General features: G+C 33.0%; 1 protein-coding gene across 2 annotated transcripts in view; it reads right to left on the reverse strand.

The window, feature by feature from the left end:
• The window catches only part of zfh2 (Zn finger homeodomain 2), a 120,115-nt gene extending 101,538 nt beyond the window's left edge, over positions 1-18,577 (reverse strand). For both annotated transcript variants that reach the window (XM_053750564.1, XM_053750565.2), the window contains exon 1: positions 18,312-18,577. The gene's annotated coding sequence lies outside the window, so the exon portion shown is untranslated. The remainder of the gene's footprint in view (positions 1-18,311) is intronic.
• Positions 18,578-19,650: the final 1,073 nt, after the last annotated feature.

Genomic DNA, 19,650 nt, shown 5'->3' on the forward strand with positions numbered 1-19,650 from the left:
GCAAATTTTAATGGCCACATTGATGTGTGCGCGATTCCAAACACGTTCCAAATCGATCGAAATTCCCGATGCCTTAATGAGAATCAATCAATCAACGCTTTTAGAAATTTGCCAAATTATTATATTCACCAAAAGTTATATTGTCTATGGCACCCTCGAGATTACAGCAACCCCATTCGCAACAACAATGCATCACAAAAGCAATGCAGCGGATTATAACAAATTCCCCAAATTCTGTGGGTTCATATTCACTCAACAATATGACAACATAGTGGATAATGTCACATGTGTCTACAGTTTACCGCATTTGGAACTAATTGCTATATTCCATAATGCCGTGATTATTCAATGTAACATCTGCCAAATCATAGCTAAACCAGTGAGACGCGCCGTTAATAATATTTTTATTACATCAACATCTAATTAACATCTCAAAATTGTAAATAGGTGTGGTGTTGAATATAAGTTTTATAGAAAACGTGTTTGGTTAAATATATAATAAATTAGATACTAAAATATATATAGATACTGGCGTATCAGTAAAAATCCATTGATATTTTAGCGAATCATTCGCTCCAAATGCAGAACGTAATAAAAATAGATAAAATTATAAAAAAGTTAGCGGGCAACGAACGGAATTTAATAGTTAAGTACTATAAAATCGCAGAAGACCCAAACGGGGTATTTAAACGACAAAAAACAATGAAAGTGGAAAGGGCAAAGAGCTGGTTAAGCGTGTCAAAACGCACTATGAAATTACCTATCACGATTCGTAGCTGCTAGTGAAACTAAATGAGATACATTTTTTGTGATTCGTTGGTCCACCAGGCCCTGCGTGGCCACGTCCGAGTACGTCACAATCACAACACCAATATTAAATCGTATTACAATGCTACCGTCACAAATGTGAAAACTGGACTGACAAAGTAATAGCAATTGTTCCACTGTGACCCAAAATTGTGTTTATTAGATATCGTTGACGCAAGCTTTTGTGATTGCTTTAATGTGCAGTCAATGTTTATGAATTTCTAAACTTACCGGTGTATGAAAATTACTTTTTGGAAGGTTAACCTTTATCAACTCTATTTAACATAATTTTTGATCTTCGGATTACTAAATATATATTAATAGTAGTGGCATTATTTTTCTTACAGGATTGTGTTATGTCTTCTACTAAAATATTTTGTTTGACACTACAGAACATTATCTTTTTTAGTTTGAGATTGAATGTGTTCAATTCACGATTTGTTTTTTGTGTTTTTCTATCGTCCACTTGTACAGTAGCCTTGTCGTGAGTGGTTCAATTCGTTACTAAAACTATAATTAGTTTTACCGTTATTGGATACTTTACATTTTCAATGGGTGGGCTTATTTATTGCGACCATAACAATGAGAAGCGTGACAAGACATTTGTTTATTTTCAGAATTCTAAAAATGAGTTTTTAAATCTTAAAATAAGTTTTTGCTTAACCAAGAACCAACTTGTGTACCACTACACCGTGATTAATAAAATTTATGATCTTTATGCAATCGACTACTTGGCCATCTATTAGACTTGCCAATTGAATGTCATAATCATGTTCATGCCAAAACTTTGTTATTTAGTAATGACAATGAATTTGTTAAAACGTTTCCAACGTCCAAATTTGTATCATTAACACATCTTGGCTAATTATTTGTCGCGTCCCAACTAAACTTGGTGTTCGTGTAACACTTATTATGTGAAGACGCGACTTTTTCCCAAAATTTAATTATCAACATTAGGTTGGCACCGAAAACGGCGACGTGAAATTAGACGGCAGCGTGAACCGTATAGACGTTGTTTGCAAAACTGTTCACCGGAAAACTACAATTCCGTTTCAATTTGTAGAAAGTTGATAATTGGAAGACGAAATGACTGAGACAACATTTAGAATGTAGCAAAAAACACTTAACGCGATAAATTATTCAACTTAAAAGTGATTGATTAGAGTCCACATTAATGACTAGTTCAAATGAAAGTTGACAATAATATAACATGGGGTCGCTAAATGGATGGTATTATGTCCACGACTCGGGACGTCAAATATGAACGATGATCTCCCACATTTGTCCAGGACTCTATTCTAACTGAATTCAATAGACAGGGCAAGGAATATTGGAACTTTACATAAGATTTAATGTGGCATCGTCATTTTGTCAACTTCTACATCAAAAGAATTGCTTTGCTGCATTGAAGGCCAGCGCTATGCTATAAGATGAAAATAAAATTACAGGATTGAGCTAACCTGCTGAATATACACATATTTGAACGGCATTATGAAACCGTTAAAACCTAAAAAAATAAATTATCACGATCAATAGTAAAAAGTCAATTCTCAACAACAAGCAACAAGACATAAAGACTATCAAATTATGACCACAAGTATTTGAAAATTTCGTGATTATTGTGTTAACACCATGTCGACCAATAGGAATGTCCTGAAACATTGCTGATCTTCATAAAGCGCATTAAGTACTCGTATGTGGTTTAAAAGTTTGCACTTTATTAAGACCGGTTAAGGTATATTTTTCTATGATAGAGAATTTTAACATAACAGTTGGTTAATAAGTCAAATAGCTATTGCCTGGTATCGAACAAATGGAAAAGTACTAATTAAAGTACTAAGAATAGATTTAAATCGTATACTAAGCGCTTGGTTGTAAAGAATTTAATTACTTTATCAGTCTTTTGATGCAATAGCTGGTTGTTTCGTTCTAAAGTAGTTTGAACAGTTGATTTGCTGTGTACCAATAAACGACGTAATCTCTGCTTGTTTGTACTTAGAATTTGAGGTGTTAACGTTTCTAAAGATCAAAGAAACGATGATTAGCGGATCACTTGTGGATATTGTTACATAAGTGCAGACACTAATGGTATTAGCCATTGACATGGTAAGTATATAATTGTGATATACGATTTAGCACATCTTTGTGCCAAGGACAGACATAATGTGAGATAAAAACGTTTATCCAAATTTTAAACGACATCACAAATTGACTGAACTCGCTCGGATGTAACGTAACCGGTAATAACACAAAATTATCGTTATAAAATTTTGAAGGTGACGCCATTAAAATGGGTCCAAATGAGACAAAGTGCCCCAAATGAATTCCGTACAAGTAAAAGAAATTATTTACGCCACATGCTGCGACACTGCTACAAATGTTGATAGACATAAAAGAAGATGTAGAAATCCGGCTAATGATGTAAAGTGAATGGACAACAGTAATTACAGTGTACGTTGAGGCTCTGTGGTGCGTATCGTCTCAACTCTAATTGAACAGCTTGATATAATAACATAGACTTATAGCAATCAGCTTTCCTCATGCAAAGAACTCCAATCACATTCTTAGGAGACAGCCATTATAATCCTCATAAAACAAAAAAAAAATGTTGTGGCACAATAGCTCGTGCTTGATCTCGATAGATCCAGTTCAGAACATCTCCGATTGTAATAAAGTAGACGACATTTCGAAGACATTAAAATTCCCTGAATCGTATAATTACAGGTGACACATTTTAACATAAAGACACCCACACAAGCTCTATGTTGTGCCTCTAAACTCGTATAATTTGTGTTAAAGCTGTAATATATGATACTTTAGGAGTCCCTGGCACTCGGCTTTCCGTGCATTCGATCGTTAATAAAATTATCAAAATCTAAACAGGTTTTATGAGTATCGCTCGTGCGTCCGTAAGAGCCCGTGTTTCGGTTCAACTTATGAATGGAAATGGATTTTGGTATTTTTAAGTGTTTATAAAGGTCGTAAATAATTTATCGCTGCGTGATACTTCCGTTGGATTCGAAATGGATGAGCGCGCCAACTCGAATCGCTACTGGATTTTAAATCGGCATCTAGATAATAAGCGATATGGTTATTTTTATTATTCAATTCTAAATTTATTATAATTTGATATGACATATGACAGATAGCATTAATCGAATCACGTTTTATATAGTATTTCCAAGTTATTAAAGTGGTGTTGGAGTGAAAAAGGTAATATGAGACAATTCACAGTTTAAGTATTTTTTCGAAATATAGTATAAATCGACTAGGTATACCGACGATAGATGTAATGAGGCAGTTTTTGCTGGATCAACGCGTGCGCCGTTCTGCGGCGGTTAGTGTTGCGTCAGCACTCGTGAATTCAAACTCGTCAAAACCACTTAGGTAGTACCGCCGGCTGCACTAAGCCGTAATTATTCTCAGCACACGTGGACATGCTTTATAGCCGAGCATGGCCTGCCTTATAAATGGAAACCTTTTTGTTTTATAGGTTAACGACTTGTTGGCTATCATATTGATCGTGGCCAAAAGTATTAGATCATATAGGGAGTTTTAGAGACTTAAATATATTTGTTATTAATTTAATACTAGTTAATTACTTCACATGGAATAAGGCAAACTTCAATGAAATACTGAATAATAGGGTACACAGGAATTCAAGTGATATCTTAAAATTAAAACATCAACGTTACAAATAACGAAGTTTTGAATCACATTTCTTTATGAGGACAATGATGAAGCCATTAATTTTCCTGATACAGAATCAGACAAATTTGCCACAAATGTATCTCCATACCTATATGTGGGACGGGATGAGTAATATCTCAGGTGATTCTGTATCGGATTGCGGTATGGCAGGAATTAATTTGTTACATCTTTGTGTGCCCATAAGGATGTTTCGACATGAAAATCTTGCCTCAGATATGTACAGCCAGTAGTGATAGACATCGGCGTTATAGGTTGCTTTCTATAGAAGCGAATTACTAGAAAAAGTAAATTAAAAGTATTTTATGATAAAACTATACCTTATTAGAATCAAAAGGTCAAAATAAAGAAAAAATAATTCACGAACAAAATCTAGTCAATTATAATTTAAAATGAAAGAGGTAAGCAATAAAAAACACACAGCATCACACGGTATATAACATTGAGAATCAACAGTGCGAGATTGTACAATCGAGTATCAAACAAAAGCACGCGAGTTTCGACAAATGAGTCTCGGCTGATAATGACCCGAGTAAAACCAGTAGTGAAGCAACATTACATTACTTAGCAGATTCTCCATTCTCCTGACTAGTTATTCAAAAAGATGGAAGTTTTAATTAATTTTCTACTGGATTATCGACTGTATTACATCCTACGTTATTTATGTATGGAAGTGCTACTTTCATGACTCTAACGTCGTAAATTGCTTTTTAATCAAGTCATGCTGAGATGCTTATTTCATTAATTTTTAAATGAAAATCTTCGTTTCTCAATCTCGTTAATTTATTCCTTATTCATTGCATTAGTTATGCAAATATGTCGAATTTTATAGCTTGCACATTCTCTGAATAGAATATAACAATATGATACGGATTATTTAAAAGTTTGGCTTTGAGAGAATAGGGAAATATTTTAATTTGTTTTTATAATATATGTAGTTTTTAAATTATTTATAATGGCATTAAATTCCATCGACATCATTGTGATCTTAAGGTAGATTTAATAGCAATTCCGTTGGGATTTAAATTCCGGTTTTACAAAGCTAATTAATAATCTTCTCAAACTAATCCTTGAACTTTTGATTACCGAGAATAGTACAATGGTGCTATTACAAATGTCTTACTTACACAAACATCGGACAATCGCCTGGCTATCTAAGTAATTAATCGTAACTTATGATTGATTAAACACATTAAAAGCGAGCACGATTCCTATTTGAATATGAAATCTATTAGAAGAGTGACATAATACTTAATACAATTTTAATCTGACTTATTGCATAAAAGATACGACATTTACTTTTGGAAACAATATGGGCGGTTCATGCATAATTCAACGCAGTTACGACTAATGGAAAACTTATTGAGATTTTATGTAAAACTAATAACAATAGTTTAATTGTAGAATAAAGACACTCTATCTAATGTTGAATAATTTACTTGGAAATCAAGGTAAATAGCTTCGCGCATGCGTTGTCTTTAAGTGCGAAAACGTTGTTAATGAGTACTTGACGGAGGACAAGATTTTAGTTAAATGAATTCCTAGTGGAGGATGTTTGTTAAGGTAACAAGGTAAACGATGATATTTATCGACATGAGGTAGTCGAGTGGGCAACCCTTTCCGCGCTCACACCCGTCCACACCTCGCGGGCGCTCGCTTCGACAAACACGTGCTAGTGATGCGTAACGCAAACTTCGATGTCGATGTTTACACGGTGACGGCAAACAGACTTGATATTTGTCCACTCGCGAGCTAATGGCAAGATCTGTCTGCTTGTTTGCTAGTTAAAATTCACACAACTGCTACTGTAATTAACGCAACCCGGTAAAAAATATTCTACATCGCATTCGTATGCGATACGTATGCATACGAGTTTGAAACGCATAAATGTTACCGAGTATTACTAAAAATAAAATAATGAAGTCAAAAAAGGAATGAAAAAGGAACGTAAAGCCATAACTTCATTTTGAATTCCGTTCGGCTGTTCCCGTCTCACTCTGAACGCGCTCAGCAGGGGGCGCCATCGTTCTCACCTCACGACGCGAGTGGTAGCCGGTCTTTAATAAGTATCGATAAAATATGTCGATAAAATATGAATATAGTATATATAAATATTTTCAATACTTATATCCTTATTAACTCCTAAAGCGCATTGGATTCAAGGAATAAAACTATTTGAAGTGAATTTCATTCGACTATGCAGGCCAACAGATAATGTTTTAGTATAGCTATAAGGTACCTACGTGTTAGTTGTTTAATATATCTCATCATATTACCTTTCTACGAGATTTTTATAAGCTGTTATTAAATAGATTTAATGAAATTTTGATTGAAATACATCATGACTAAGCAATTTAAGTTGTATGAATCTGCATTGCCCATATAGTGTCAAAAACGTCAATCGACTCCAAAAAACAGGTTTTCCAATTCAATTTGTACATGTTCCTCGATTAATAGCCGACAAAGTGTCACGCGGACAGCACTAATTAATCTCTTGATGGTGTTTCACATTAATTAACCACCTTAAGATTACATCGTCAACAAAAATGAATCTAATCTACATCCACACAAAGACCATTTCCGATTGCACGCTGCAAGTTTAGTACACTACTGATATCGCGAAGGCTATCATAGTGTGAGGTCTGCAATGTGCGTTTATTTTTTCCAAGTTATTTCTTTTTAACGTCGCGCACTTACCAGCAGAATTCATGAAAATTAAATGTCATCTCACAACAATGGAAGGGGACGCAATTAATATAAAGCGAGGTTTACACGATATGATCTCTAGTTAACTCGAGCCTTCCGTGAGGCACGAAATTATATTTTTTCAACACCAATTACATAAGCCTAAATGTGACCGAAAGAAAATCGCTGTTCAAACGAGCATTAGTAAACAGTCAAACGTTGTCAGAGCGTTAAACAAACATGGACATGTCAATGAAATTGCCAACAGTTTCGTAAAATGCTAACAAATTGATGTGAAATGACTTTCTGTCTGAATTGTGATGCTAAAATAAGTAAATGATGTTTGGCTTCCAGTTGGTATTCCGTTATACGTTGGAAACAATGCTGGAACAACTGATAGGAAAATTGAAGATTGTGTTGGTTCGCAATAAAATTGTTTAGAATACTGACTTTTCAATTTGTTCCATAAACTGTCTCGTTAGTGCTTCGTTGGGACATTGTGTCACATGCTTTACATATTAGTGGAAAATATTCCACGTTTAAAACGAAGCACGGAATCTAATAATACTTTGGTTAATCGTTATTTAGTGGAAGTGTTGTCATGTCCACGTTTTTACGACCGTAATCAAATCGTGATTGTCGCGCATTCCCAAAAAACTGACTTAATTGTGTTGGGCGAGTGTTGATGATATAAACAGTAATTACGTAGTCAACGTTCAAAAATGTTATTAAAATACGCTTAACTGACGCGCTCTGGTGGCACTTGGGGAAGGACAGACTTTTGATGAGACGCAACAGGTAGGTAAGAATATTTCTCAAAAACACTTACGCTATTGAGAGTTGAAACTATAAAAACGTAAAACGTTAAATCTTTTTTCAGTCAAATTCTTTAATTTCAGTCAAACATAACTATATTTGCAAAGAAGATATAATATTGATATATTCTAGCAAATGAAAGTGTTCTGATATTTATTTATTAAGTGTAATAAATTTGTGAATTTATACCATACACTTTTTTTTGCTAAAACGTGTTTTATCTTCGTTTAGCAAACACTTAAATTTACAGCAATGTTACTCAAAAAGCCATGAAAACTGCCGATCATAAAATGCCTTCTTTTTTAATCATTAAAACCACACCTGTTCCAACCAAGGAGCGTATAAGGCGGTGTATTTTCTAAAATAATTATCGGGCATATCTTGCAGGGCCTGGGGGTGCCTTTGTCTTAGTAAATTTTTATTGCTTTTGGCAACCCTGAACAATGGAGGGAGTACTGCCGCGGATGCTGCATAGCTCGTGGCGGTCCGAGGACATGTGCGAGCTTTATCTTAAAGTATCTTTTGTACTACACTGAGAGAAAAATGCGCCCGTGGGACGTAAATATTATAGTCGTATTAACTTTGATTTGTTTGCAGTAACGTCGTTTTTATAGCTCTTTTAGTGCAATAACCGAGAGACTCAGTCAATAGTACTAACTAGTCAAAGTCAAAATTCATAAATTTAAATGCTTTTTATTTTTGTATTACTGGGATACATTTAGTTTTACGAATCGAATTTATTTTTATTGAGTTGTATACCTGTACGTTAAGCTTATCAAGAATTCAGTTTTAATTAAAATAAACAGCCATTAAACACACGTTCGGGAACATCGAGAAACCGAAATTAATTAACCCTTTAATTGTTTTAAATAAAATAATTTAGGAACAAATATACATTTTCACGGCCTCAGTTTTATTACAACAGATATGGCGGCATTAAAAACACCTCGATACCATTAACGAGCCAATATTAATGTGTAATTAAATCATAAACCAGATAAAAAACATAAAAAAACACCGCTAATCCAATATGATTTACAATTAATTGTAATTACTTTTTCTAATTGCGGCCATTTTAATTATCTAGATACAATAATGACGTTTTCTACGTTCTACTTTTAAGCTGATTATTTTTATTATTCTGAAATATAAGTTATCAATTTTATCATTTATTAGGGAATTTTCTTAGATCTTCTACTTCAAGATAAACTGACAAGATGTACTAAAACATTCAGTAACGAACTAACATATTTAATGACATTTTACAAGGGACGAAGTCAGGGAGTAACATTATTTTTCCTACATTTAGTTCCTCGGTAAAATGTGGAATAATATGCCTAGTTCCACATATTAGATACCTAAATTTTTTGTATCTGATACTTTTTTGGTAATGTTCACTATAAACTCACAACTAATTATATATTAAGTCAGATTTATTACTGAGTAAATAACTTGTACCTAATGGGTTTATTATTGCTTTATACTTTTAAAATATTTGAGAGTTGAGACATGCTATATCATGGAAATTTGTCGTACAAGCATCAACTATGCTTATAGACGTTCTACCATATCATTGAATTTTAGACATAAAGACCTCGACATAAAGATGCAATCTCAAAAGAGAAGAAGGAATAGATTTTTCTTCTCAGAGTATTTCAAAAATAATAATATAGAAATACCACTAATTTATAACATAATAAGCTGGCCATTGTGGCCCTCTTTTGCTCAGGTAAAACCATAATAAATCATATATCTGAACCTTCCTCAGGAATACACTATCTATTGGTGAAAACGTTACAAATCCAGTAGATATTGAGTTCACACAGACAGACAGACGCGACTGGGGGACTTTTTTATATGAAAGGATTTAGTAGAAAACGTTAAAACTGAAAGTTTTAAGCAATCGAATTAAATAGTTGCAATACTAATTCAAAACAAGGTGGCGTTGTAATGACTCAGTGGGCAAATAAAATATCTAATAACAAGACACATATACAAGGTTTTTGTTAATTGGAATCATGTATTGCGTCAATTAGTTAATTGATTTTTGTAATTTTTAGATATTATCTGCAATTGAAATAACTATCATTGATTATGTATCAAATTAATTAATTACGCGTCAATGGCCGACGCCGACTGCTCAGTGGGAATTACCTGTGGGGGATATTTTGAATGAGTAGGTATACAATTTGGAAAATATATTATCAGGTCTTCCTGATAATATATTTTCCAAAAGCTAACATTATTAAATAATATTTGAGTATATTTAATACTTAATATTTACCCTGTTTGTTCAAACATTAATTTCGAACATTTAAGAATTCATTACAAATTAATTTCGAACATTTAAGAAGTTATATATGCTAAATCACTATAAATTTTTGGCTAATAAGTGTTTGAAGTACCTATTCATCTATGTTTAATTATGTAATATGTATTTATTTATAGTAACTATAGTATTATTGTTGTAGGTTGTACTGAATGAAATTTTTACGAAAATACACAGATGACAATAAAAATAGAAATTGAACACGGAAACGGTGGTTTATTTACAAACATTTCATGTCCACTTTCATTCAATGACCTTTTATCGAGTAAATGTGTATCGATTATTTAATAGTAAATATTGATAACGGTTCGGTTGGACAGTTCATCGATTATCGCTAATTATTGGGCGATAACAACGTTATTGCAGAAGTGGAGTGGTCTTATCCTAATCTTTGAGTGCTATTAGAGTTCTAAATAGTATCTATGCATCTAAAATTTGGAAGTAATTGTAAAAAAAATAATATTATAAATAAAATAAATAAATAGATATTATAAAATAGAATTATGAATATTCTTTCATATTTGATTGCTACTCTGATCCTTTTCTGTGTTCTAGACCAAATAAATTGAAGTCTGATTTGGAATACGATATTATACGCAATTTATGGCAGTAAAGCGGTGGTGGTGGTTAAGACGGCCGCCTGTGGATCAAAAGGTCCCAGGTTCGAATCCTACTCGTGCCACATGAGTTTGTATAAATCTGACTCATATTATAGTAGTTTTCAAAAACCACCACTTGCTTCCGGTGAAGGAAAACATCGTGAGGAAACACACTGGTTGATTATTATTAACTTGTGTGTAAAATGGAGAAGGCAATGGCAAACCACTCCATTAATAATGCCAAGAAAGTTGTTGTGTGTGTTTCATTCCACGTACTGACGACGACCCTCAGCCATGAGGAATACGACTATGAAGAAGATGGCAGTGCTAAATATGCTTTTAAAGATTTAAGCTTTGGCTGAATTATTTCCTATTTAAAATAATAAAAACTCAACGTTTTGAAATGAATTATGGGAACAGAAAGGGGAGGTAAAAATATTAATCTTCAATTATAATTGAATTATTGAACTTCTTTGACTATTGATCACCAGTTTCTCATAATAAGTATTCTTATAATGGAATTGTACTTATTACAAAATTTTAATATAGAATTTAGACACAAATTAAATTACTTTCTGCTTCAATTAGGAATTTATATGAAATTTAACAAAATTACAAAATAATAATCTAGATAGGTATTAAGGTAATTAGATAAGTCCTGATTGTATATTAATTAAATGTTTAAAAAATAATTAATGTAAAAATATAATTAATCAAAGTGTCACATAGATTATTATCCACAACCCAACAATTACAGTTTATTGCGGCCACTTAAGCCCATTAGGTACATACTTTATCATTGAAAAAGCAATAAGGTCATCAATGTACGATACAGTTACAATGTAGTACAGGAAACTATTACAATGAGTGCCACGTATTTAGTGGATAGCAACACACCTATGATGATAGCACGCAATCAGGATTCATAAAAATGGAATTGTTATCAATAGTTTTATTTTGTTTATTAGGAATGTCTTCGTTTTATAATTACTAAATCATGCTTTATGTGTAATATTTATGTGTATCGTATCATATTTATCTCTTTTTCTGGTACACGCCATTGCCTCTTTATTTTTATTTTCTTTCACGGATCTACTGGAAGAAATGTATGTAGAAATAAGTAGTATCTTTATACTTGATATTTGTAAGTTTTATATTTACACTGTTAAGTTGTGTAGTTACTTACATAAACAAATAAATTTATATAATAATTTGTTTAATAGTAAGTTTTAAAATGTAGAAAATTTAAAGGTACCTAGTTTAAGTATTACGACATCATCAGACCTAACACGCCATAAATACTGCAAATTATAGAATAATTTAAGTCGAAACAGCTGTAGGGAAATTATGATAAAAAACCTATGATGAGATGACACAAAACTATTCTTCGAGGAACGTAAAATGCTGGCTGGAAAAAGTTTGCTAAAAAAATTACAATCGCAAAAGGCAAAACGTGGTCCGCCGGAATACTGTGAAATTCAAGTTACACGGCTCCGTCTCACCTCCGGCGTTTTTTCAATAAACCTGACCAATTATTATACGCAGCCTCGCTGACTTTTCATAATTACGACGAGTTAAGTGAAATTTAACGTGTGAGTCTTTTAGTTTTTGACAATGACTGAGAGGTTCTTGACTAGACTGGATAAAAATACGCTGACTGCTTTTAAGCGATTTAAGTGGAAGTTTATGGTACTGAAGAATACATAATATTAGGACAGTGTCCTGACATTGTATTTACCGATGACTAATGGAGATAGATCTACATATTATTCTGATATCTGACAAAATAACAAAATTAATATTGAAGCAGCGAAATAAACAGATAGCCTGATTGAAACGTTTTCCTTTCTAAAGACAAAGTATTTGTGAATACATCACGAAGAAGAATGTGAACGTGTTATTGTATGCGGAGTGTTGGCGAGTTCGCGCGTGGAGGAGCCGCACGGAAAGGATCGGCGCAAGTTCGACGTCTGGCCTTGGGGAACCAGTCCGAGAGCCGGGCCCGAAACACCTCTCAGCAATTATTCAATAAAACAAAGGCACCATCCCGCTGTTTACGCCAAGCCCTGCAAACGCTCACCAAATTAATTCAGTTTAATTAGACAATTTCACCTGCTCGTTACCGCGCTCGCATAAATCGACTGCGCCGCACTACCTCCCCAATAAATATCTACAAAGTAAATAATGCGACGCGTAAACTGGTCCGAGCAACATTATTTCACTCGCCGTTCGTCTATGCAATACTTTTCTTACGGTGACATTTATTTTTAGCCGCAATACTGACTTCGATTTTGATACATACTAACTAGATGCCGATTGGTAAACCAAATTTTTCAAATCTATTGAAAGCAGCAACGAACGCCTGGCCATTCTCCACGCACGTGCGACATGAAATGAGCCCTATTATCACACGTCCAAAAAAACCGAAGCACGAGCCTCTGAAAAATGTACCGAGAAATTTGATATGGTAACTCCATCTTTATTGAAATTGCCGCTTCTCTCCCGAAGCATTGTGTGCGGCGAAGGCGCGAGCCGACGAAATATTTCAAATGCAAATCGTGCTAACGCTATGAATGTAATAGTTTGTCGTGCGATGCGCACGCGCCGCACACACCGGAAACAAATTATCATAACCATATAAGCATGTAAGAAATCAACGAAAAGCCTATTGACGCCATTCTACAACAGATAAATTGCGCTAAACGAGAATATGGAAGATGTCGTTGGTCACTTAACCAGTAAAGATCGACTGTGGCGACAAAGTGAGGCATTGTTGGCATTCAAAAGATGTGATACAACATTTCTTATTCATGATTCATTTCATTGCTCTAACGGTTTTTAGTTGGAGGTTTTCAAAAGTTGAAATCTTAAAACTGACATTCAGTTGGACTAGTTAGGTAGGTACACATACATCCTTTTTCAATTCGTCAAGTCCGAGCTCGACTCCTAATTGTAATAAATAAATGAATGACAGTCTTATTTCAGTATTATACTTGAGATAATACTATCATTTTCGATATAGTCCGAGAGCCATGTTTTTTCAAAATCAGGAAATTTCTGGTATATATTTCAAATAACTGTGTAAACAAATGACTAATATTATAATAAAATAAAACTTAACGGTATGGAACAGTTTTAAAGTAATGGACCATGTCACCAGAACCATGGATATATTATCAATTTCTAATAATCTAAAATTGTAGTAAACACAAAAAAGCCCTACTTACTATTAAGATAACTATTCTTATGTCATATAGTGTGATACATTTGCATATATTTCGTTTGGTTGAAATATATAATAGTGAAATTTTAAATTATATCTACATAAGCCATCAGTTATGCAATGACACGGTCGTAAAGGCTCTGCATTGTAAGAAAATAGCTAAGATACGAAAGCTATAAATTTGTTTAGAAAACGAGTTCTCAACAAGAGAATACCAAAAGAACTGGTTTGATTCTGCTTGTTTAATGTTGTTAGTTACAGTGAAATATATCTTCTTAATACCTTTTTAATTTTTAATCTGAAAAGTATTACAATAATTAATTATACTATACTTCAACAAATTGCGTAAAACATCGTTATTTTTTTATTTGTGAAACTAAAAAAAATTAAAATACGTCAAAATGTACATTAAAAAAAGCCGACATTATAGTACCCACAAAAATCAAACTTATTGTCTCAAAAAAGAAAATATCTGACGTTTTAACAATACGAACTAGAATCTTATCTTAGGTCATCAGTTTCCGCGGCTGTATCAGAAATCTGAATAGTAAACGCCTAAGCGCCATTGTAGAATTTATACTCGTGATAATACTATGTAACTGGGTGAAGTGGCGATGTCCTGACAGGTCGCTGACTCCCTGACTATTCGATTTAAAATTTTACTAACAATACTTTAGCAGGTAATAACAACAAATTTTTATAGCACTTTCACATTACATATTAGAAGCTTATTTACTTTAACAATAAAAAAAGAAATAAACATATTTTTGTATCCTATAAAATCTGCTGCGCACAACTAGGTACCCTGCGATGCACGTGTTTAGTATATAGAAACAGTTAAATTGTTTAGTTCCACTACCGCCCGATAGATGTAGCAAGCAGTACCACGAAAACTTTGGTGCAATAATGTCAACTTACCATATTCTGTCAGTTAAAAATAAATTCAAATAAATTATGATTGAAACAATGAACAAAAGCAGATTACAGAATTCCAATTAGTTTCATGATCAAAAAATTTGTACGATCATTCTTGTAATTGAACAAACAAAGCCTATGACAGATACAATTGATATACAAGGAAAAAATATTAAATCATTGTTTTTAGTAACAACATCGCATTTGACTAGATGGAAAGCAAGAATTTTTAAAAATATATCGGGGGTCCTGGTTTTCTACATTTTGTATTAATATAGCACAATTTTAAAATTCTTATCAATAAAATCATCGAATCTAATTGGAAAATAGTCAATCTAATTAGAAAAATCGTTAAATTTACATATTTTTTTAAATAATCAAAATTAATAAATTTAAGCATAAATTCAAGTTAATGAATTGATATTGTGCATCAGTGTATTGTTTATTACATATTTAGAAATAAAAACATTGATTGGTGGAATGGACGGTAGGTGTAAGCTGCGCCTAAAATTAAGTAGGCAAGCTTCCTATCATACTTTATCTACCTTTCTTATCATTATTTGCTCGAAACCAATTCAGTAGATTTTACGTGATTGTGTAAATAGCATCCTCTCAGCTTAAATCATCATTTACATCAAAATTTTCGAATTTATAATATTGGGAGGAAGGAATTCAATAAAAAAAATGTTAAAATGATGCTTGCCTAATAAATAATTCTTGCGAATATTTTGAGAATAGTACTAATTAATTTTATTTCCGTAGAAAGTTACGTTCCTTATTTTTTTCATAGGACTTATACCTACCTAATTAAAAATTTAAGAAATAGGAATGTAGTCACTGAATGAATTCATATATACTAATAATTCATAACTACACGGAAAACACAATTCAACAAAAAAAAAACAATATTTCAATGATATGATAATAAAAAAATGTCATTTGAATGTTGAAAAACACGAAGTAGGTACCTGGCTATCTATCACTCTGAATTCTAATTACAAAAGAAATTTCCATGTCGACGGTGGCGCCATTGTAATTCGCACTGCGCTGCGCCTACGCACCTAAATCAATTATTGACCGGTGATAAATTAAATACTGTTTGCGAGCGACGAGATGATATTGATCTAAGGTCTTTTTGATTAATCGACTTGGTCGAATATCGGCCGGGAAATGTCTGAGCCAAGATGGCGGCTCGCGCCCTGGTGAGAGGATGAGAAGACGCATGTGATTATTTAAACCTTCATTGTTAGCAAGTTTATTTATTTTCAGTTATTTTTATTAATTTAGTAATATATACAACAACCCTTTCTAATAGGATTTTTTCATGTAAGAGATGCAGCAGGTAGTAATTTATATGGTATGGAACGGTATGGTATGGTATGGTATGGAATTTATATGGTAAAAAATTCTGCACATTCTGATTACGATCATACACCTAGGTCAGTAAGCTAACTTATAATGTATTATATTAATTAATTATACCTATTGCAATATTATCATATTCCTTTAGTATTTGTATTTTACGGTGAACAAATGATCAGACGGATCATGGCTATAAAGCCATGATTTCAAAATATTATTAACTTGGTAAAATACTAAAAAATAAAATACCTACTATCCTACCAAAAGGCCGGTAAAAATACATGACTAAATCTGTGTTACTTAGGTAAGTACAGTAGTACCTAGGTACCTACCTACAAAATTTCATAAAAATCATTTTCGCGGTTAAAAATTATAGAAAAAAAAAACAAACATTTAACTTTCACATTAGACCTAAATGTGTTACGAATTCATAATTTATTGGGTTACTAATAAATATATCTTTTTGTAATAGGTAACATTTAGGTAAGTAGGTAGCACCTACCAAATTCTAGACATTCATAATTAAACTTTAATACAAAGTAGGTAGGTAGTAGACCCAATATTAAATGCGGGTAGGATATCGAAAAGCTCACTCATTAATGTTGAAACTACATGCATTTGTTTATGTATAATTGTAATTATTTTATTAATTTTTTTAATAATTATAAAATATAGGTAACTAGTACTTACGTAAATTCAAATTCGATAATTTTATTCAAAATAGATCCTGCATCAGGTCCTGCCTACCTACCTATATGATTATATGAAATACAACTAAGGATGAATAGGTTTCCTACCTACCTAAAAAAATCATAAAAGATTTCCACGATTCTTAAAAAAATACAAAAATATATTTTTTTTAATGTAATTAAATTACTATGTCACTTATCTCTGTAATGCAAATCTAATATAATTTTAATTTTTTGATGGATTACGTCGTCCATATCAGTAGTTATAGGTAGTTACTGATTTTGTAAAAATAAGTCTTTGTTAAATTTATTTACTCAGAGCTTGGTAGGTAGATAAGTATCTACCTACTAGCTTGATACTTCTCTTGATATTTTTAACCTATTTAGGTAGGTACGATAGTTTGTTAATAATGAATTTCAAGAAGATGAAATTCATCGCTTTATGGAGGTACCTACATACAATTATTATTGTATATTTTTGAAAACAAAACAAAAGATTATGTGAATATTTTTGGCTTTTTTACAGTGTAAATTTAAAACATCTAGGTAATAGAAAAGGTATAGTAGTAATAAATTTATCAAAAAATATCTACATATCCAAGTATCTGTTGTTTCTTTCATTCTCAAAATAGTAAGTCTGTATCTTATGAAAAAGGATTTTAAGTAACTACCTAGTTAAGCTGTACAGCTAGGTAGGTATCTGTTTAACTATACTGTATCTATTTTAATTTGATTTTTGGGATACGCGCGCCGGCTACTAGGTAACTTTAAACCCGTAATTATCCGAGATTCCAATAACAAGTCAGACAATTAGAATTTAAGTATAAATAGGTACCTACAGTTGTATTAAACTTATCTAGGTACAAGTTTTTTAAAGTTTCCTTATTTTTTGTTGACTTTGTTTTTTACCAAAGGTAGGTTTCGATGTTTGTTTTGAATTCTAAATTTTCTCTTCTTAGGAAAAAGATGATTTACTGCACTTTTCTAACTTATTATTATAGTTTTGCAACATTTGAATCATCAAATGTTGCAACCAGAATAAAAAGTAGGAATTTCGCACTAAACTAATGTTTAGTGATGTTTAGTCGACCCTAAAAAATCGTGTTGACAAATTCTTGCTTTCCAATAAGAATATTGCAAAAAAAACATATAAACAAAAAACTTAAGCTAATATTAACCTGTGAGCATCGCCCGCAGAAGACTGCTAAGCTCTTAATTGCGGCATAGCACGCACAGTCACTTTTTAGCACTTGTCCAATATCCAAAACTGGTGTAAACTCGTACAACACTTCAGTGTAATCAGTCAAAAACACAACAAACTGAGGTTACACCAAAACACCCACTGTAACTGTTAATGAGGAACTGAAGTTGTTTATGGGTGTTGCTTGCGTTCGGATTGTTGTCGGCGCGACGCGCGCGACGGTTCACTGTCAACGGTCGCCGGCACACTGCGCGCTTGGCCGCGGCGGCCCCCCGCCCGTCACCGCGGAGCCCCCCTCCCCTTCAGGGGGCGGGGCCAACCGAGCGAGTCGAGGCAAGGCGAAGGCTTAATTACGCTGGGCGAAGCGGGACGGCGATAGCGAGTGGGCGCGAGCTATTAGCACGCGGAGAGCGGGACGACGCGCGTCTTAAGTATTTTGTATAAGTAATGAGGGGCGCGGGCGCGGGGCTACATCTCCCGCCAATCTTTAATGTTGATTACAGCCCGGTGCGCCCCTCATTAACGCTCGCCCCGCCTAGATTTAATTACACGGCCGTTTAATTGCCGACTCGCAATCGGTAATGTTTTTGTCCGAATGCCGCGATTCGAATTTTAAATGGAGAGCTTTGTTTTGTCAATGTGATTGTCTCATCAAGTTGTTTAATTGGTTAAAGCGAGAGATGATTAGCCAATACATTTTCACAAGTTTCAATATTTATTTGCAAAGTTTACCTACCTAATGTAGTTACTTGTAGATACTAGGTAATTTAAGTACTTACATAAAATTGATTTAACTTATCTAATAAGTATTTATGTATATGATTTATTTTAAACTTGTTTTATATTACGGTAATTTAAGTCTTTACCCGACTATATACGTAAGTATGAGTATACTTACGTATATAGTCGGTTACTTTCCAACTTAAATCCAATTTCAAAATAGAATTAAGTACCTACCTACTTACCTAGGTAGGTACTTACCTACCTACATTACATTTTATAAATGAGCTAGAGAATATGGAGTCTGTCTTGCTTGGTTCACAATTTAAACAAACAGAATGATATAGGTACCTATACTCTAGGCATAGGAATGGTACCTAATTTTATAGGAATTACATACATATTCCATACAACTTAATATTTTTTATTAAACCTAGATATATACTTTAAAAAATCACTGAATGGACAATGCTTTGAAATAAATAAAGTAGGTAAAGAACTATTAATTTTCACCCTTATATAGGTATTTTGCTACCTATTTTTATTTGAAGAAAGAAAGAAGAAAGAAAAATATTTTATTTGATATCACAAACTAT

This window comes from Plodia interpunctella, chromosome 10 (genome assembly GCF_027563975.2).
Source record: "Plodia interpunctella isolate USDA-ARS_2022_Savannah chromosome 10, ilPloInte3.2, whole genome shotgun sequence".
Lineage (NCBI taxonomy): Eukaryota > Metazoa > Arthropoda > Insecta > Lepidoptera > Pyralidae > Plodia > Plodia interpunctella.